At 38.0% G+C, this 22,621-nt stretch overlaps 1 protein-coding gene across 1 annotated transcript in view; it reads right to left on the bottom strand.

Annotated features, from left to right (window-relative positions):
• The window catches only part of Aatf (apoptosis antagonizing transcription factor), a 105,582-nt gene that overhangs the window by 60,304 nt on the left and 22,657 nt on the right, over nucleotides 1-22,621 (bottom strand). The window lies entirely within an intron of this gene.

Here is a 22,621-nt window from a genome sequence, read left to right as displayed (position 1 = left end):
GAATAATGTGGAGAACAACTAAATGTACCCATACATGAGACATGTATACACATATGAATGCATACCATACAAAAACAAAAAACAAAGCAAAGTCAACCAAAAAAAAAACCCAAATTAATAATTTCCAACTTTCAGTACTGAAATGTATATTAATTTATACATGGACAGAATTTGGGAGACTCAGGCACCAGACCATTTGGGGTTACCCAGGAAAGATTGTGCAGGAGTAATGGGTTTACTCATAGAGACAATATTCTCACTTGGCTCTTACATCCATCAGAATGCATCTGTAATAGTACAGTTAGTCAGGATTAGGCATACAATTTATAATTAAGAACTCAAAAAATAATTGGGGACTGTGACTCAGTTGGCAGACTGACTGCCTAGCATTCATAAATGCCCTGAGTTTGATATTAAGTACCATCATAAACTAGGCATGGGGGTCCATCTATAATCTCAGTACTCAGGAGGTGGAGCAACTTGGATCAGGAGATCTAAGTCATTCTCTGTACTACAAAGGGAAGTGAGCCTGGGCTAAAAACCTTTTCTCAAACAAACCAAAAACATTAAAAACTCGATCTCTAGTTTCATGGTTTCAGATACCTTTATTCTCAGTATTAGGGAGGCAGAGGTAGGTGAGTCTCTGTGAATGTGAGGCCAACATGATCTACACAGTGAATCCCAGGATAGTCAGGGCTACAACCCTAGACCCCTGAAATCCTGCCTTCTGTATTAGAATAACCCTACTAAAGAGTTCGCCAAGTATTGATAATCAATGTTTATTTGTTGAGAGCACCCAGATTTATCTCTGATAATCAAATTCCCCACATCTTCAGTAACTGCCAGGCAATCTCTGCCTTAATACCCTACCACAATTCAAACCTGCCATCTCAGAAATAGAATTTTCTTCCACCTAATATTTTCCCCTTCACTGTATTTTTTTCTGCACTGTTTCCACAGACCACTGACATTTGGATGCCTGTAACTCAATACACGTAATTGGCTATGAATTCCCCAACTTCCCATTCATATTATCACTGATAATTGCTCATCTTTGGCCATAGTTCAATCACTTCTTTTCTCTTTTCCAAGCTATAATTGCACAAGCATCTCTATTTTCATTCAACAACCTCTGCATTTACTCCACACTAACTTCAACATACACAAACTTTTACTAAGTGATTTAAAAAAAAAAAAAGTCTTATTCTATGATTCTTTCTGGTCTCCCTCTCCCCACCCAGCATGGGCAGCCTCTTTAAATTTTCTATGCTAGCCAATTCATCAATGGGGTACCACCAACACATGTTAAACAATAGTTCCATCCATGATGTCATTCTATTTTAGCATAAGGCTAAAAGGCTAAGTAACCTGAAAAAGCCTTCCCAGACTAGCCAGAAGGAACTCCATGACCCAAAACAACTTTACATGTCTTTAAAGTATCTGCATATAAAACTATATAAATACAATTTCCTTATTTAAATGATATTCCTGATCATATCTCATGAATTCTGTAACACTTAACACATTCATAATCAGCGTATGTCCATGCCACTTGAAAGGACTTACAGATTATTACGTACTTCCTAAAAAAACAAAAAACAAAAAACAACCCAAATGCCTGTGTCCTAGAACAAGATTATCAACTGTTTATGTTCTATCTCTAGAAACAAAATAAAACAAAAGTTTTCCACCATAAAGATGAAGAACAAAAAATAAAACAGAGCCAGAAATGGTAGCTCATAAACTCAGACCACCCAGGAGGATGAGGCAGGAGGATCACAAGTCAAGACTGACCTGCAAGCATAGCAAGCTAGTTCATAAAAAGAAGCAGATGGACTCTTGTACAAAGCCATTTTTCTGTAAGTCAGCTTTTGGGAAATGGGAAGAGACAAAATGAATAAAATAAAGCAAATTCTACTACAAATGAATAGTGGAATAAAGAAGGATAAAGATATAATAATTTTAAAGGCAAAAATACTTTACTAGGAAAACACTCAAAAAGGAGCCCATGAAAACACAGAGGGGTAGGGAAAATATATCCCATTTTGTCACTGTTTTACCCTATTTCCTAGAAACAAGTATAGGTTTGGTTTTATTGTTTTTCTAGGATAATGCACATGTGTGAATGCTCATGCAATCATGGAAGTGTGTTAGTTTGACTTTTCCTCTGTCTAGGGCTTCACATGCTGCTAGGCAAGTGAGCTGCATCCTTAACTCAGTTAATTTGTAAAAGAGAAATCCTATTTTCTAAAGTGAAACTACAAATCCATTGTTTCTGAAAAACTGATTCAGTTGAAATCATTAATTTTGCAGGTAAATGGGTAGAACTAGAAAAGATCATATTGATTGAGGTACCCCACACCCAGAAGAGAATTGTTGCATGTTCTCACTCATCAGGGGCTCTTAGCTCCAAATCTTTAGATGTGAGTATACATCCTGGAATAACTGCAAAAGATCAAGAAAGTAAAAAGGGAACATTGCCAGGATTGGGGGGGGGGTGATAGAAAGGAAAGTGCCAGGGTACAAATCAGAGGAATGGGAACAAAGTGGGGCTCAAGTGAAAGAAGGGAGGAGATAAATACAGAAGGAAGGAAGGAAGAAGGAGGGCAAAATCATAGTAAGGATGCCTGATAAAGTCATAAGAAATCATACTATTTACTATCTATCTAAAAAAAAATTTAATACCTGTAAGTCCAAATATAAATATGCATATGCAGTTTGAATTCAGTTTTCTCATGTCGGCTCATAATTGCCCCTCCAAGAACCAAAGAACACCTAACAAAAACCATAATGAAAAGCCTTCCTTTGAGTTGTTGCTCAGGATTGTCCAAGAGACATCAAAACACAAAGCACACAGGCTATTGCTACTGCCCTTGGTTGCCTGCCGAGGTGGAAGATTACCTGTTGCTGAAGACATCACATGTACTTCAGACCTAGGATCCAGAGGCCCCAGAGATGGAACTGACCTGAATGCCTGCTTCCTGGGGACTAGCTTTCATGGTACCAATAGGTGCTACACAAGCTTCCAGAGAAGGAAAGCAACCACCCAGCTATACCTAGGAACTGCAACAACAACCAGCATGGTTCAATAACCATAGGGTACAGTAGTAGCATGCATAGCTCAGCAGTAACCAACAGTTCTCTAAGCAGACTTAAGACCCATTTAACAAGAAGGAAAACATGCCTGGCACTGGAAACCTACCAAACTACCCATGACCATTGAAGTCATGAATCTTGGAGAACCTACAACTACCAATTTACAAACCAACTTAATCCCTAACTACACTTTAAATATTTATCTCTAGTCCTCGCCCTTCATCAAGAAAATTTCTCTTTACAACAGACAGAAAATCACAATCAATCAAAACGCAGAGCTGTGGAGCCCAATCCCAAAGGATGCATTTACAAAACAATTCCTAAATCTAAGGCTTAGGGAACAAACATGGAAGAGAGAGCAGAAAGATTATAAGAGCCAGACTAACAGAGTTTGCTGTGAGATTATGTCGCCTAGTAATGTCAGAAACTATACCCATAAAGTCTCACCAACATGACTGCCTGAACATGAGATAAACAAGTTCAATGATAGACATGTCAAAGAGGGCCAAGGTAAGCCTATGAGGCCTCATTCCTACACAAAAAACTACAGGCAAATAAGGAATGCTGAGAGCAGAAGAAAGTCTTCTCCAGGGAACAGTATACCAACTGGTTATTCATTATCAAATGATCAACTCTGAAAACATACATACACACGCATACATATATACATACAAGTAACACTATACGGACTGAGAAACTAATATTTAATTATATACAAACACACACATACACATGTAACAACAATTAAAGAAAAAAGAGGGCATGGATTTGAAAGTGAGCAAGAAACCTGGTCTACAAGAGCTAGTTCCAGGACAGGCTCCAAAGCTACAGAGAAACCTGTCTCAAAAAAAAAAAAAAAAATCAAAAAACAAAAAACAAAACAAAACAAAAAAAACCCCAAACAAACAAAAAAAGGCGAGCAAGGAGAGGTAGGTATATGAGAAGATTTGTAAGGAAAAAAAAGGAATGGAGAAACAATGTAATTATAATGTAAGCTGGTAGTTGTAGGTTCTTAAAGAAAAAAAAAATTCTTGGGCCAACTCAGCACTGAGAAAATAAAAATAAAGAAACAAGCCAGGTTGGTAGTGCCTGCCTGTAATCGCAGTATTTCTGAGGCTGAAGCAGGAGGATCACAGTTTAAGAACAGACTGGGCTACACAGCAAAACCCGGTCTCATGAAGACAGATGGACAGATCACTACACTAAATTTTGAAAATATTAGGTTAGATAGAATTCGCTAAATGTATAAAAGAAACATAACTCTACTAACATGAGGTAACTAAAAGACTACAATTCATAGAGAAGAGAGGAAATGGAGAATTAATGCTTAATAGAACAATTTGGGGTAAGAACATGTTCTGGAGACAGTGGTAGGTAATGGTTTGTACAACGATGCAAATGTACCTAATGACACTGAATTGTACACTTAAAATGGTTCAATAAAGGTAGATTTATGTCAAAAATAGTTCACCACAATAAAAACATCAATAAAAACACGGATATAATTCAGTATGAGAGCAGTTACCTAGCATAAAAAAGGTCTTTGGTTCAAACCAGCACTACTATCTGAAACAACCAACCAACGAACAAAACAAAAACTGAAAAAAAAAAACCCAATAATTTAAAGCCGAAGATCACAGTATTATGGACTTTAAAAGGAAGAGAAGTATGGCAGGTGTTTTAACACACATGACTTTTGATGATCCCTAAGTAAATCAGCCAATCAGAAATAAACAAAAAGTATGATCCACTTAAATTAAAATCAGGGATAAACCAGGCAGTGTGGTGCATACCTTTAATTCCAGCACTTGGGAGGCAGAGGCAGGTGGATCTCTGTGTTTGAGGTCAGCCTGAACTACAGATTGAGTTCCAGGACAGTCAGGGGTACACAGAGATACCCAGTCTCAAAAACCAAAAACAAAAGAAAAAAGAAAAGGAAAAAAAAAAAAGACCTAGCAATTTAGAGGCAGAGAAAGGTGGATCTCTGTGAGCTTGAGGTCAGTCTGGTCTACAAGGTAAGATCCAAGGTATCCAGTGCTATGCAGAAAAATCCTGTCTCACTCCTTCCCCAAATAAAATCAGTGATGGAGAAGAGAATGGCTATTGCAGGAGTTTCAGGAGAAGAAAGAAATGAAGACTTATTTAGTGGGCACAGATGAAAAAGTTCTAGATACTGGTTGCACAAAGGCATGGTTTATTTATTCACAGTTTTGCATTAAGACAGTATATTACTATGTAACCCAGACTGGCCCCAAACTTGTGATCCTCCCACATCTGCCTCCCAAATGCTAGGATTATTAGCATGGGCCACCACAATCACAATTCTAGTGAACGATATCAAACGCTAGTAAACGATACATTAAAATTTTTTTTTTAAAAGAGTGTGTGTGTGTAATGTAGCTCTGTTGATAGCATGCTTGCCTACCATACATGAGGCCCCATGTTTGATAACCAGTAACCACATAGACTGGGCATGGACACGCCTGCAGTCCCACACTTAGGAGGTAGCAGCAGGAGGATCAGAAGGTCAAGGCCATTCTCAGATATATAAGGGATTTAAGGCCAGCCAGGGATAGAAACCTTGTCTCTAGGGGAGAATGGTAAACTTGCTGCTATGCTGCATGTTCTTTAACATAATGGAAGGTGAAAAAGAAGAAAGAAGCACCTCTTTTCCACTAAAACACCAGTGATAGAAGAAACTACGGGGGCTGGAGAGACGGCCCACCAGTTAAGAGCACTTGTAACCTAAGTGGAGTTCAGTTCCCAACACACACACATGATGGCTCACAACAATCAGTAATTCCAGTTCCAGGAGATCCAATGCCTTTTTCTGATCTCAAGAGATACCAGGCACATAAGTGGTGCACATGCATGCATGCAGGCAAAACACTCATACACATATTTTAAAAAAATTAGTTAATATAAAAGTGCTTTTAAAAGAAAGAAGCTACAAAACAGTGTGTGCCATAGCTGCTTGCCAATTGGCAAGTAACAGTTCAACTCCAAAATGTGGCATAACCAAGAGAACCATGAAGGGATCTAATGAAAGACAACTTTTTTCTTTTCTTTTTATGGTTTTTCGAGACAGAGTTTCTCTGCTTAGCCCTGGCTGTCCTAGAACTGTCTGTAGAACAAGGCTGGCCTCAAACTCAGAGCCACCTCCTTTTGCCTCCGAAATACTGGGATTAAAGGGGTGCACTGCTACTGCCCACTGAAAGACTACAACCTTTCTTTTTTTTTTTTTTTTTGGCTTTTCTCTGTAACTCTGGAACCTGTAACTTACTCTGTAGACTAGGCTGGCCTTGAACTCACCAAGATCCACCTGCCTATGCTGGGATTAAAGGCATGCACCACAACCGCCTGGGTTAAGTTGGTAACTTTTAATGGCTACTCCCAAGCATTCTTTTTTTAATTATTTATTTTTATATGCATCAGTGTCTTGCCTGCATGTATGTCTGTGTGAGGGTATTGGATCCTAGAGTTACAGACAGCTGTGAGTTGCCATGTGGGTGCTTGGAATTGAACCTAGGTCTTCAGGAAGAGCAGTCAGTGCTCTTAACCGCTGAGCCATCTCTCCAGCCCTCTCAAGCACTTTTTTTTTTTTTAAGATTTTTTTATTTATTATGTATACAACATTCTGCCTCGATGTATGCCCGCACGCCAGAGGAGGGCGCCAGATCTCAGTACAGATGGTTGTGAGCCACCATGTGGTTGCTGGGAATTGAACTCAGGACCTCCGGAAGAGCAGTCAGTGCTCTTAACCTCTGAGCCATCTCTCCAGCCCTCAAGCACTTTTTATTTTATTCCAGTTGGTATTTTTTTTAATCTACTGTAGATCCATTCAACAGCTTTATCAATCTAACAAGACAACAGAGAGCTGGCATTCAGTAAATCCAAGTGCCTTCTGATAATACTCTCGCATGTTCTCGTTTCTTGCACCCACTCAGAAAGTAGCTCTTAAGTATAAGCTTCATTCAAAGTGTCAAGAGACTGGCCAGAAATGAACTCTATAATTACGTTTTTAAGCACCCCCTACTGCCCTCACACACAGTTAATCAAAGCAATTATCACAGTGGCCACTACACAGATAACTTCCCATAAACAGATTTAGAAGACAGAACTCAGTTTTCACTTCTTTACCAATATGAAGGCCACACTTCTGTCTGGCATGCAAAAGCTGGGTTTGTAAGACGGCTCATCCAGTAAAGTGCTTACTACTAAGCCTAATGACCTAAATTTTGATCCCTGGGATCCACATGGTTGAAGGAGAGAACTGACTCCCATAAGACGTCCTCTGACCTCCAAACACATGACATAAATAAAGAGATGGTGTGTAAAATGTATAGACATAGTGGAGCAATCCTCTACTGAAGGTGAGAGGCTTCCTCAAAGCCACAGATGACAAGAGTAAAGAATCTGGAAACTCAAATCCAACAGTGAATTCTTTAAATTCTTCCCCAGCAAAGCAAATAAATACCCTCTTTATTATTCATATAGGACTGAATTCTATTTGTCCAAAACTATGAATAATAGATAGACTGAAATCAACAGTTTCTAATTCATCTCTGATTTTTCTGCCAATGATTACAGAGTTAAAAAGTTAAGAGAAGCAGTGAAGACTCAATACTCAAATCCTCTTGGCATAAGGCCACAAAACAAATGGAGACTGTCATGGATATTTGTGTTTAGTTTGCCCCACATGGTCCATTTCCAAAAGCTTTTCCTTTAAGAGGAGATTAAGAAAGACACTGCTTCCCAACACCAGCAAAACTCAATATAAGCATGTGACTACCAGCGCTGGGTAGGAATAATTCTGAGTAGAGAACAAGGGAAAGAGCACTTTACTGAGAGTTCAGAGCCTAAATTCTGTTACTAATTAATCATGCTCTGCTGAGTGGACCAATTTAATCTCTTTGAGCATCAATTTTCTTACTTATAAAATGTAGGCAATTCTTTCTTTGTTGATCTTATTTTTAAAAATGAGGTAAAAACAAAAGCTGTATTATTGTCTGGCATATTTTAGATATTTCTCTAAAAGCTTTAGAAACAAAAAGGTCTGCTACTATGAAACCATCATCTCCCACATGCTCAAAATCTTTTCATTTACAGAGTTGCATGTGTTGAGCTACAGCACTAAGGTTGGACTGGACTGGACTGGTATTCACGGATCCCAACATTCATTTATATGCTACTCATTTGCAAGCATTTCTAAATGTAAAATGTCATCAGTCTAATACCCTCTTCACCCAACAAGCTTACTTTTCCCAATTCATCTAGATTGCCCAACACTAACACAACTGTAGACGTAGAATCAGTTCGGATGTGTATTAATTAGATTATAAACTAGTAAATGCATTTTTTTGGCAGTGGAAGGAGGGGAAATGAGAAGAGTATGAATGTATAAAGTAAAATAAAGCTTGCTTTGCCACTTTTTAGATGTCTATACAGTTATTGTAAATAAATATGCAAACAAACAATTATTTACACCCAAATACACAAAAGCTCTCCCTCATCACTCCAGACAGATGCACTGGACTAGAATTTGCAGATTATAAGAGTGTCTTTCCTCTTCCCCCGCCCCACCCCATAAAAAGTAACTCCAGAACTAGAGCTAAAGTACAGGTCAAAAATGACACAGGAAAGACTGGCCGAGAACAATACTTTTCATTCAAATCCACACAAGCCTGCCACTTGCACTAGTCATCCCCAGCAATTAATCCCCCAAGAAAGACGTTTGATTAAATCTTTTCAAGCAAATCCTTTGCTTTGCTTTTGTTAGTTCACTTCTTGTCAACATCTATTAAAATATGCCTTTAATTCTCCCACAATCTTAAAAAACACCGATTCCACTGTCTTCAACTTTAATCAACTGTATGGCCAGCATTTTTCATTTCATAATAATGTGCTGCTTGGAATTCAAGAGGCAGGCTCAGCATCAATCATCTGGTAAGAATTTTTCCACTGCAATAAATATGCAAATGAGGAGAGCCAGTCAGTCGTATTTCAGGCCCGACTTGCTAGTGTTTTAAAAAAGACACAAATTTATTAATTGCCGGTGGCCAGAGGAATCCTATTACTTTGGGCATTGATTACAAAGCTGTGTGAGTGATTATTGTGCAACTCGCAGGCTACCCAGGCATGAGGAAAAATTATTAAAGCAAGGCAGAGATTATCAACTCAGAATAACAATAAGCCTTAACATTTAGGCCCTAACTTCTTCAACAAAGAATTACGTGAAGGCTCCACTGTATCATAATTCTGAATTCTGTCAGTATTACTGTTTGGGCTTGTTCTATATTCCCCAAGCAGAATGGCATTACTAGTAAGAAAGAGGACGGCAGGTTACAATTCCTCAACAAGCACCATTTGGATGAATGGCTATCATCTCCAGTGTATGTCCAACTAGGATTTGTATATTTCCATGTAAGGATGCAGATATTCAGGTGTGTGCGTTCGTATATGCACAGATTTAGACAGACTGCTTGCTAGGGCAGGGGCTGGACAGTATGGGGAGAAGGGTACTTCTGTGCTAGTATTTCTGTGGATCAAAAGAACAATTTTCTTAATGGTATAAAAATAACAACAAGAATAACTTTTCCAAGCAGAGTACAGGGACTTATATTCTAAAATCATGACGGCTAAGCCATAAGCAGACTTGGGTTTTCACATCTCAGAGGGCATGGCTGTACAATGCAGTCTATGGAGAAAACAGCTTGATGGACTAATTCAAAATGCAAAGTGTTTTTGTGAGAAACATTCAACTCAAGATATATTAAATAAAATAAGAAAGAGGACTCAGTGGACAAAACTTATTTTTTTTTTCTGTTTAAGAGAATGATGTAGGGAATTGGGGAAGTGAGTAGAAGTTGGAATGAGGGAGAGATGAAGAGACATATGGTGAAATATATGCTGGGTGGGCTGCCTGTGCAGAAAGAAACAAAAAGAAAAAAATCCTCAACATTTTACATTACTGCCACACTAAATAACATGATAAATAGAGTGCATTTGAGTTGTGTGGAGGGACATCCCACTCAAGCTGTAATTTCTGACCAGGCATGAATTTATAAGGAAGAGAAGGGAACAGTAGAATTTCTTAGGTTTCCCTGAATACTCTCTCAAATACCTTGATGAAGTGTCAATAAATCCTTAAAAAGCCCTATAGGACACAGCAATCTAACTGATCAATGTACTTCCAGAAATCTGCAACAGTTACCTTCCTGCACAGATCCTGGACAACCTACACTGCTCTTGAGTACTTTCCCAAAAAGAAAATTTCATTTCTGCCCCCTTTAAACAAAAAGAAATAAATGTTCAGAATACAAGGTACTTAAAATCCGAGTTTATTTACAAGTGTATTTAAACTGCCTAGCAGCAGTTATCCAGGAAGAGTGGGGATACTATCATTTGTACTGCATATACTTTTGAACTGCTTGAATATTTTATAAGTATATATTACTTTCATAATTTAAAATTTTATTAAAATTTAAAGTAAACTGTGAAGTAAGGAAAGTTATTAAAAATAAAATTAGAAGCCAGCCTCTCTCAGTTCGTGTAAGACAGTGAGGAGTCCACCAGCCTCAATGACACTGGGGCTTCTACTAAAAAAGGGATGGTTCTTCCCTACTGTAAAGCTGAGTCTAACTTCTCTTAACTGCTGAGCCCTCTCTCCAGGCCCCTGATTAACTTTTCAAAATCCTATGGATATACAATAAATCCAATGAAAAGGGGGACTTGGTAAGTACCCCTTTGAAATATCAAGATTTCATATAGAATTAATTACTCTTCTCTCAGGGTCATTTCTATCATTGATAAAATCACATTGCACTAAAACTTGGATTTTAAGTATCCTGGATTCTGAATATACTTTGTATGTAAAGAGAGAGAAATGAATTTTCCTTTTTGGGAAATTACTTTTTCTTTTCCCTCACTGCTCCAGTTTTTCAAGACATGGTTTTTCTGTGTAGCCTTGGCTATCCTAGGAACTCACTCTGTAGGTCAGGCTGTTCTTGAACTAAGAGATCTGCCTGCCTCTGCCTCCCTAGGGCTGAAATAAAAGATGTGCACCAACACAACAGGCTTATAAATCTGATTTCAATACGTTCAAGCTGCTTCAGGTCAGAGACATAACTCAGCCTGTCACTCCAGCACCTAATATATTGACCAGAATGAATTCCTATGAATGTTTTCATTTTGGAAAGTCAATGGCAAAATATCTGACCACACTATTATGTCTAATTCTAAATGCAAACACAGGATGAATTCCCGAGGATGACCATGAACTTCTAATCCTCATGCTTCAACCTCCAGAGTACTGCAATTACAGGTCTGCAGTAGCATACCTAAGTTGTGTTGGGGACTGGCCTAGGGCTTTTGGCATGTTAGGCAAACACTGTACCAACTGAGCCAATCCCAGCTCCAGGCTTAGGAATTTAAAAATCGTACAATAAGCACATTCTCATGAAGACTTAGTCATTGTTAGTGCTTACTAAACTGAGCCTTAAAAATGCAAAGAATGTCTCAATTTTTACTACTAGTAAGACCAAGGGTTGTTTATTCACCAACTCCAATGAATCACTTTGAGAGGCTGTATTCATATAAAACTATATAAATACTGTTTCCTGCATTCAAAGCAGTTTACTAAAACCCACTTTTTCCTATGAGTACTTCGAAATCAAGGGCTGTACTCCTTCGCTATGCTTAGGATGGGTAAATGGTGGAGTCTGTGTTGTTGAATACATTCAAATAGAGGTGAATCTATTCTATATTGTTGAATATATAGATAGAGATATATTTAAGTGACATTCTAATCTATTTTTGTTTTATGTGTACTTTATTTTGTTTTTTATTTTCAGGCATAGGGTTTCATGTAGCCCCGGCTGGCCTCAAATTCAGGAAGTAGCCAGGATGATCTTAAACTCCAGATCCTTCTAACTAGTGCTGGGATCTTGGAGAGGCACCACAAGGCCCAGCTTCCTAATCTTCTTGACACATAATCTCTATGTTAATTTCAAGAACTTCAAACACCTTTACATATAGTCTAATATTTATTCACATAGTCTTTTCAAGAAGAAACAAATACCGTGGCCAGAGGCCTATATACCCTAAGAAAATATTCCACTAACTCATTTAAATCTTTCCAGCAATCCTTTAGAGTAAGTGCTGTTGTTATTTCCATTTTGTAAAAGAAGAAAACATTATTATAAGCTTTTTTTAAAAAAAAACCTGAAGTTTTCGTTTTCTGCATTAATGCATCTTTGTGGATTACGTAGCAAAACTACATGGGGAACCAAGTGCAATCAAATTTTCAGTTACTAATATTGCTGAGGGCATGGCTCCGCTGTACAGCACTTGCCTAGTATGCACAAGGCCCCAAGTTTAATCTCTAGAACAGATTAAACAAATAAATACATAATTATCTTAATTATTTTCTGAGGTTGTGTGACTTCACTTAATATTATACATTCTAAGTCCATCCATTTTCCTGCAAATTCTTCTTTAAAGCTGAGTAGTATTTTTTTTTTTTTTTTTTTTTTTATATTTATTTATTTATTATGCATACAATATTCTGTCTGTGTGTATGCCTGCAGGCCAGAGAGGGCACCAGACCTCATTACAGATGGTTGTGAGCCACCATGTGGTTGCCGGGAATTGAACTCAGGACCTTTGGAAGAGCAGGCAATGCTCTTAACCACTGAGCCATCTCTCCAGCCCAAAAAGTTTTTTTTGTTTTGTTTTGTTTTTTTGAGACAGGGTTTCTCCGTAGCTTTGGAGCCTGTCCTGGAACTAGCTCTTGTAGACCAGGATGGCCTCGAACTCAGAGATCCGCTTGGCTCTGCCTCCCAAGTGCTGGGATTAAAGGCGTGCGCCACCACTGCCCGGCTTGAGTAGTATTTTATTCTATATAAAAATATAAAATCCAACGTGAAGCTCCACAGCTTCCATTCTGAAAAGTCACCGAAACTACAAAGAAGTTCACTGAATTGTAAAGTCTTTGGTCTGATTAATTTCAGTGTGTGATTTCTTTTCGGCAACAATTTTATAATAAATTTTAAAATAATAATTTCAAAATACTTTAAGATTGATTTAAATATGTGTATGTGGGGGAAATGCACATGAGTGTGGGTACCCTCTGGGGCCAAAAAGGGCATCAGAGACCCCTGAGCTAGAGTTACAGGCAACTGTAAGCCAGCACTGGAGCTGTGACCCAACTTGGGTCCTCTGGAAAAACAGCATTCTTAAACACTGAGTCACCTTCCCAACTCCCAAAACCTTTCTTCAATTACTAAAAAAATGGTAATAATCTCCCTTTACAATACTACTACTCAATAAAAAAATTACATACAAATTTGGTTCCCACAATTGAAAAAACAATGTGGGAAAATTAAAGGAAGCCCAAATGTTAATAAAAATCAGGTCCCACTAGGAGGAGATAAACACATGTATTCTAAAAGACAGTGTTAAGTAATGGATTAATGAGTCTCAGAAATTCAAATGACCAAACACAGATGCTTAAATTTACTCTAAAAACAACAACAAATAATTACAAGACATAAAAAATTTAAAGCTATGTGATAAATGATATCTAACATCATATTTTCTTTAACCAATTTCTTGGCCTGGGAATGAAGCTCAGAGGTATAGTATCTCCCTAGAATGTGCAAGACCCTGGGTTAAATCCCCAATACTGAAAAAATACACATATATTAATAAAATACAATATTTTTTGATAATTCTTGATGGTGTCAAGAATTTAAGGAAAAGATTCCATTCATAACAAATAAGAAAGAGTTTAATTAGCTCTACACATCCAGAAAGCAGTCAGGCAAAAATGTATCAGCATTATACACATGCATGTTTCCTTCCACAGCTAGAAATTAATCATAAAAAAACAGATTTCAAAGTAAAGAGATAGGCAAAAAAAAAAGTATTTTTAGCATTGTTTATAACAGGTTTTGTAAAAACACTACAAATATCTTTGTTGTTCATTTGTAAGAAACTGTTTATTTTATTTTAATCAGAAAAGTTCTTGGGCAACTCTTTAAAAAGGTATATACAAATGGAGCTTGGCATAAATAAACCAAACCATTAAAAAAAATGAAGCAATCCAAATATGGAATAGGCATGTTACAAAATTACTGAAACTATTACTTGCTTAAGAGAGATGATGATTGCATAAGAAGCGCCCTCATTTTTAGTCATGTATTTAAATATTTACAGGCAACATGACTGTTATTAACAAACTATTTCAAAAAGAGCCCTAGCTGTCCTGGAACTCACCCTGTAGACCAGGCTGGCCTTAAACTCAAGAGTTCTGAGTTCTGCCTGCTCTGACTCCAGAGTGCTGGGATTAAAGGCATGCACCACCACCGCCCAGTTGCCTCTGACTTTTTAAAAGGGCAATTAAGATCAAATGAAGAAAAATTTGGCAGGTAGGGCATGCCTGTAATCCAAGAACTCAAGAAGCTAAGGCAGTCACAAATTTGAGGCTAACATGAGCCGTATAATATGTACCAAGTTAGTAAAACTCAAAACAAACAAATATCTCTAAGAATATGAAGAGATAGGGTTGGTAGTACTCAATGATCAAGAGCACTAGCTGTTCTTCCAGAAGATCTAACAATTCCCAACACCCACATAGTCTGTGACTTCAGTTCTAGGGGATCTGACACTCTCTTCTGGCCTCTGTGGGCACCAGGCACACATGTGATGCACAGATATACATGGAGGCAAAACACTCAAACACATAAAATAAGATTAAATTAAAATAGAAAATAGGGGGCTGGAGAGATGGCTCAGAGGTTAAGAGCACTGGCTGCTCTTCCAGAGGTCCTGAGTTCAATTCCCACCAACCACATGGTGGCTCACAACCATCTGTACTGAGATCTGGCGCCCACCTCTGGCGTGCGGGCATACATCGAGGCAGAATGTTGTATACATAATAAATAAATAAAATTTAAATTAAAATAAAATAGAAAATAGGCCAGATGTGGTAGTACAACCTTTAATCCCAGCACTTGGGAAACAGGGGTAGGTGGAGCGCTATAAATTCGAGGCTAGCCTGGTCTACATAGTAAGTTCACAGCCAGAACAACAAAGAGAAACCCTGTCTCAAAAAAAGTCTGTCTGTCTGTAAGTCTCTCTCTCTGTGTCTTTCATCTATCTATCTATCTATCTATCTAGGAGGGAGTCTTCTTCTAAGGTAAATTTACTTCTCCGTATCAATAAAAAAAAAAATCTAGCAAAAAGAAGAAACAGGTTAAAATCAAATGCCAAACTAGGAAATTGTGTGATAGTATACAGATTAGTTTTACTATGGGCTAATGTGGGAGGATCCTGAGTTCAAAGTCAACCTGGGCCTTAGAGTAAGGGGCTATCTCTGGAAGGGAGGAGAGAGGAGAAGAAGGGAGGAGAGGAGAGGGAAGAAAAGAATAACTAGGAGGAATACGAGGTAGTTTTCTCCTTGACTAACAAGGAGAGCATCCATTCCTAGAACCAGTTTAAATTTCTTCCTATTTGATTCACAAAAGAAATAACAAGGGTCAATAATTGTAATGTAGAAAATACTTGCCCTCATTAAATACTGTGAAACATAAATTAAAAGAAATGTAAATTAGAATAAGCACATCATTTCCCACCTATCAAAGCAGCAAAGATGAAACAAAATTACAATACCCAGGATTGACAAGGATAAGAAACTGACATTCATATAAACAAGGCAAGAATGTAAGCTGACAAAACTTTTCTGGAGGGCAGTTTGGTGATAGGGATCAAAAGCCTTCAAGTTTCAACTATTCTGGGAAATGCACAGATTCCACATCTAGACACATTTTCTGTAACCAGGTAACCCTGGATATAAGATTCAGTAACAAAGATGTAATTGTTTATCATTTAGAAAAATGAAGACCTTGAAACAATCCAATATCCAACAATAAAGAATTGGTTAAACTACCCATATGATGAAATTCTATGTTATCATTAGAAATAATGCTGTAGAACCTTTAATGACATGGAAAAACAGTCATGATCTCTGTTACACAGAAAAAGTCAGAATACAGAACAATTTTGAATAGGTCCTATTTTCTAACTATATACACAAAAAAGAAACATCTTGTAGCACAAATAATAATAAAAAAAACCCCAGAGACAAATATTGAGGTTCAACCTGAAGATCAGAAAAAAAAAAAAAAAAAAAAAAAACCCAAGCAGCCAAGCCACTAGAGAGCTCTTGCCTCTAAGAAATCCTCAGACTGAAAGAACAAGATCCTCTCTCATCCTGGTTTATACTCCTCTCTAGTGCTGCGATTAAAGGCGCGAGCCACCACCGCCTAGATGTGTTTCTGCATTGATCTTGTGTAGCCTAGGGTGGCCTTAAACTTACAGAGATCCATCTGCCTGTCTCCCAAATCCTGGAATTAAAGGTGTGTGACACTATTGCCTGGCCTCTAGTGGCTTAGCTTTACCTTCTGGTCTTCATCCAAGCTTTATTTATTAAAACATAAATAAAATATCACTATTAACATCTAGAAGAAATAAAACCACATACCAAAATATTGAAAACACTTAACTGCATGCACACACGCACGTGCGCGCGCGCTCACACACACACACACACACACACACACACACACACTCCTGCCTTTAACTTTCGAGGGCTAGAATTACATGTCTGAGATACCAAGACTAGCTTTAAAGCACATGGCTCTTAATTGCTAGAATCAGGAGACCATTGCCTAATTTTGCTTAGCTTTTTCCAAATTTCATATAATGGATATATACTGTATTTAAAAGAAAAGATGGGGCTGGAGAGATGCCTCAGCAGTTTAGAGGATTTGTTGCTCTTGCAGAGGACCTCTCACAACCATCCTCCAGGTCAAGAGGATTCAACTCTCTCCTCTGGCCTCCATGGGTACCCACACATAGCATACATACATGCAGGCAGGCAAAACACTCATACAAATAAAATAATAATAAAAAGACATACATGCAGACAAAAACACATACACATAATATAAAGGTAAGTGTGGTTGGCTCAAGGATAGCAAACATATATACAGTGTGTAGAAAGCACTGGGCTCTATCCCTAGCACTAAAAACAAAACAAAAGAAATAGCAAAACAAAGAAATTACTTAATGACAAATTTTAAAGTGAGGAGGGCTGGTGAGATAGCTGAGGAGTGCTTGTTTGCAACTCAGTTACCCATGTAAAGTGCCTGGATCTTAAGAGCTGAATCCAAAAGTTGTTCGCTAAATTTTGTTTTTCTCTTTTATGCTCTCCTGTACTATTTCGTATATACATCTATAATATTTCATTTGTCTTTCTCATGTGTGTGTCATATATGTGGAGGCACACATGCCTGTAGAGGCTAGAGGAGATTGCTGGATGTCCTCATCTATCCTGCATCACATTATTCCTTTGACGCAGGGTACCTCTGAACCTGGAGTTTGATAGTTTTTCAGCTAGGCTGGTGGCTAGCAAGCCCCAGAGATCTTCTTGTCTCTGACTGCTACTAGCACTAAGGTTATAGGCACAAGCAGCTAAGTCCTATGTTTTATGGTCTGCTGAGAATCCCAACTCAGGTTCTCATGCTTATTCAGCAAGTGTTCTTACCCACAAGTCATCTCCCCTGACCCTTCTTAAAAGCTTTTGAGACTTGGTACCAAGAAGCTTTGACTGACCTTGAATTTCTATTTTTTAAATAGAGAGATAAAAATATTTTATGTGCATGGATGTCTTCCTTGTATGTCTATCTACATACCTTGTGCATGGCTAGTATCCATGGAGACCAGAAGAGAGTATTAGACCCCCTAGAATTATAATTATAGGCAGCTATTGGGTGCTATGAATTGAATTTAAGCCACTGCTCTTAACTGCTAAACCATCTCTCTAGGCCCCTGATTGGCCTTGAACTGGCTATATCCGAGAGAATGACCATAACTCTTCATTCTTATACCTCCACCTCCCAAGTCTTGGGATCATAGGCATGTGCAACCACCTCTGGCTCTATTTACATTTTTAAGATAAATTATAGTGTTATATATATTTTTAACATAAGGGAAGAACAGCCAGGATGGGTGCTCTGACCTATAAAGTAGCACTCAAGGGGCTGAGACGAGGATTACCACAGATGTAAAGCCAGTCTGAGCTAAATAATGAATTCCAGGTGTGACTGAGATACCTGCCTCAAGAAAGGCAGGGAGAAAGAACATAAGTACAAATTGAACTAAGAATTAAGCCCCATTAAAAAACCGGGGGGGGGGGGCAAGGGATTTCAGGCATGGTGGCACATTCCAACATTTGGGAGGCCAAAGCAGGAGGATCGTGCATTCAAGGCTAGTCTAGGCTACATAGCAAGCCCATCTCAAATAAATACCTGCATTCTTTTGGGAAATGTGTGGTAGTTTCCTATGGTATTGAGAAAAATGGGGCAGCTAGTATCAGGAAACTATGGTGTGAGTCGGTAAATATGAGCTATGTCAAACAGGAAGAAGTGGCTGAGATGGTGGTCTTATTTCATGCTTCCCATCAATATACCTCTCACACATCAAGATGGAAACAACCACTGGCTTAGAACAAGAATTCCAGAGAAACCACAAGAAAACCCATTGTTTTGTTTTGTTTTGTTTTATAAGATAAAGTTTCTCTGTGTAGCCCTGGCTATCCAGGAACTCACTCTGTAGACCAGGCTATCCTTGAACTCACAGAGATCAAACTGCCTCTACCTCCCATCCCAACTGCTGGAATTAAAGTTATGTGTCATCAGTATCAGGCTCAAAGTGATGAAAAAGCCCTCTTCACATAGCGTATTTCTGTGTTTGCCTACATTTTTAAGATTACTTGAATTATAAAAAGTAACTTCATCATTTGTAGTTGGGCGGCGGTGATGCACGCCATTAATACTAGCATAGCAGTCCGGAGACAGAAGCAGGTGGATCTCTGTAAGTTTGAGACCAGTCTGGTCTACAGAATGAGTTCCAGGACAGCCAAGACTACAAAGAGAAACCCTGTCTTGAAAAACAACAAAAAAAGTACTTCATTTGTAAGTAGAGTTATAACTATAGGGGAGGAGCAATCTGAGAGGAAACAGAATTACCACTCAACTCTAGTACATTTCCTACATTTATGCCAAGAGAGAGAACCACAAAACCAAACACATAAATTCTACATACTTTTTCAGGGTTTGTGTTTCCCTTTAAATAAAAGATTTCCTTTTTACTCTTCTTCCACAGACCTCTCATTTGAATCATTTGTTCCTATTTTGGTACAATGTATCCCTAAGGGGTTTCAATGAGTTGTGAAACAACTGTTATTCACAAGCAAAAAGAAAAGAAAGAAGAGAGCAAGAAGGCAAGACTAACTGCAACTGCAGAACAGCTAAGGAGCTCGCTTCTCACATTTTCACCATGTAAATAATGCACAGATCCTGCGGGAACATGCCAAACACCAGGATTCTTAATTAATGGAGCTCTTTAATGTACAAATCAGGAACAAATTGCAAGTTCTGACTTGCATTGATTATGAAAACATTAATTGAATGAGCAAGATCTATGAAAGACAGAATCCCAAGTCTTCCAAGAGACCAAAAGAATATGGAGCTCTGGAAACCAGACAAGTCTGACTGCCGTCTGAAGTGCAAACCTGCACCTGAGTGCTCTCCAGAACACACCAAATTAAAAACCAAGCTCAATCAGAAAGCAATCACTATAAAAAGCCTCTATTCCACTACCATAACACATTAGACAGAAAAGTGAGCATCTGCTCCTGAATCTTACATAGACAATTTTAAGGAAAAACAAAAATAAAACACGTCACCACCAAAACATTATATATATACATTTATATACATATATAAACTGCAAGTTATATATATATATGTATAACAAAACAATGCTGTCTCTTTAAAAAGAAATTCATTCTATATAAATTATAGCCATAAACTTTTCCTGCAGTGCAGCCTAATTAATTCTTGTTCTATATACAAAGGGAAATGCTGGGTGACAAATGGGTGTGAAGCCAGAAAGCTGCCAGGTCTGCAAAACATTTTCTACTTCAATTTATAAGCAATTTTGCAGTAAATCATCAACCAGAACCTGGAATCTCAGGAATCTCTGAGTGTCCAAACCACATTATATCACTTATCAAAGATAGAAGGAAAAATAGTTTAAAGACATCTCATTTTTCAGTTCTAACCCACATCAAAATCCAGAAGCTTTATATAATCTATTATTCTCTTCTGGGTACGGTTTTAGTGCCAAAAATATATATTTCAAGCAAAAGTGACACTATAGGTTGATGTAGATCATCCCTCTATCCCTAGAAGCACTGTATCATGTATCCATTACCATAAGAAATATTCCTGAGATATCTGGGAATAAGCTCACAACTATTTACACTCCCCCCTCCTTCAATACAAGCAAAACGCTCACAATCAAGGCAAACTGAAGGGTTCACCAGTAAGAGAGTGGAAAACAGGTGGGAAACACTCCAAGAAAACGAGGCTACTGGAGAGGAAAATGAAAACTCATACAAGACAAAGAAAAAAGCTGGGCTGCCTCTTTGTAGTCAAACCCTTCCCTCACCCTTAGCCCACTGGCTGCCACTGAGTTGTTCTCTTCCCCATAGTTCCAACACTCCCCCAGAAAATCACATAAATGGAGTTTTAAAGTGAATAACCTTTTGAGGTTTTCAGTTAGCATAACACCACTGAGACTGATTCCTTTTTATTGCTGAGTAATATACCACAATTTGTTTATGCATTTGTTCAATTTGTTTGAAAGACATTTGGGCTGTTTCCAGGATTGCTGATTATGAATAATGCTGTTGTAAACGTCTATGTGCCAGTCTTTGTGTGAACATGTTTTCATTTTTCTAGTGAGATCTAACAGTGGGATCACTGCATCTTGATCATGTGGTAAATACATGCTTATGTTTATTTTTAGAAACAAAACTTTTTTCTAAGCTGTTTTTACAAAATGGCTGTACTGTTCTGCATTCCTACCAGAAACCTAGGAAAACCCCAAGTTGGTGTCAGTCTTTCATACTCTAATGAGAATACAGAGGAATCTCCAGTAATGACTGCATGAATATGATTGGGTGAGATGTCTTTCCATCTACTTATATGCCATCACACATTTCTTTGGTAAGAGTTCTGTCCAATCTTTATGTTTATTTTTATTTATTTTACATTTATTTCTTTGTGTATGCATGCGCATGTAAGCATGCACACAGCATGATGCATGTGTAAAGGTTATAGGACAACTTTCAGGATTGGGTCATCTCTTTCCACCATTGGGTACCAGGGAACTGAACCTGTCTTCAGCATTAGTGACAAGCATCTACCAGCTGAGCCATATTACTGGCCCTTGTCCATGTTTTTAAATAAGTAATTTTTCTGTTGCATTTTGAGAATCTTTACATATTCTAGATGTACTTTTTCTTTTCTTTTTTGGGTCTGGAATATGACTTGCAAGTGTTTCTTCTTATAGCTTGTCTTTTCATTCTGTTAACACTGAACAAAAGGTTCTAATTCAGACAGCACAATTATTAATTTCTTCTTTTATGGACTGCATGTGTCTGTGCACCACATGAATGCAAATGCCAACAAAGGCCAGAAAGGGGCACCAGATCTCCTGGGACTGGTTACAAAGGGGTATGCCTATGTGCGGATAGTGGGACTTGAACCTAAGTCTTCTGGAAGAGCATTCAGTGCTCTTAACAACTGAGCCCTCTCTCTAGTCCCATGGATACGGTGTCCAAGAAATCTCTACCTAACCCAAGATCATAAAGACTGTACTCCCCTGTGGTCTAGAAAACACATTAGTTTTATGTTTTACTGTAAGTTGTTATAAACTAGTTTGGATTGATTTTAATATAAAGCATTGGTTGAGGTTCATCTGTTGTTTAATACTATTCTCTTGGGTTTTTTTTTTGATTTATTTATTTTTATTTTATGTGTATTAGTGTTTTGCTTACAGGTAGATAATGTGAGTAACTGGTACCCTCAAAGACCAGAAGAGGGCATTGGGTCCCCTGAACTGTAGTTACAGATGATGGTGAGCCACCATGTCGGTGCTGGGATTCAAACCTGGGTCTTCTGGAAGAGTAACTAATGCTTTTAACCACTTACCCATCTCCCCAGCCCCCGAAGACTACTCTTTTGCCACTGTAAAAACTTCCATCTTTGTAAAAAAGTCACTTCTGAACTATTAATTTTTTAAAGTAACTCACAAAGGAAGGACAAAGACAGAATATATATAGCAATTCAATTCTACAACGTAAAAAGACAATGAAATACATAATTATTAGAATGTCTAAAATTTTATACAGTGGCCAAATCAAGTGTTTCTGGAAGATAGACCCACTTCTGGGTTCAAAAGGCTGTGACCACTTTGGTAAACAGCTGGGTTGTTTAAAAACACATTTAACATGGGATCTAGCCATTCTATTTTCAATTACCCAGAGAAATGAAAATCTGAGACTATACAATTATACATATATGTTTGTCGCAGATCTGTAACAATCCCAAAT

Source organism: Microtus oregoni, unplaced genomic scaffold, assembly GCF_018167655.1.
Source record: "Microtus oregoni isolate MIOR12 unplaced genomic scaffold, Mior012 000015F_ref0000493, whole genome shotgun sequence".
Taxonomy (NCBI): Eukaryota; Metazoa; Chordata; class Mammalia; order Rodentia; family Cricetidae; genus Microtus; species Microtus oregoni.
Note: the sequence above shows the minus strand (reverse complement) of the source record. Positions and strands in the feature narration are given on the sequence as shown.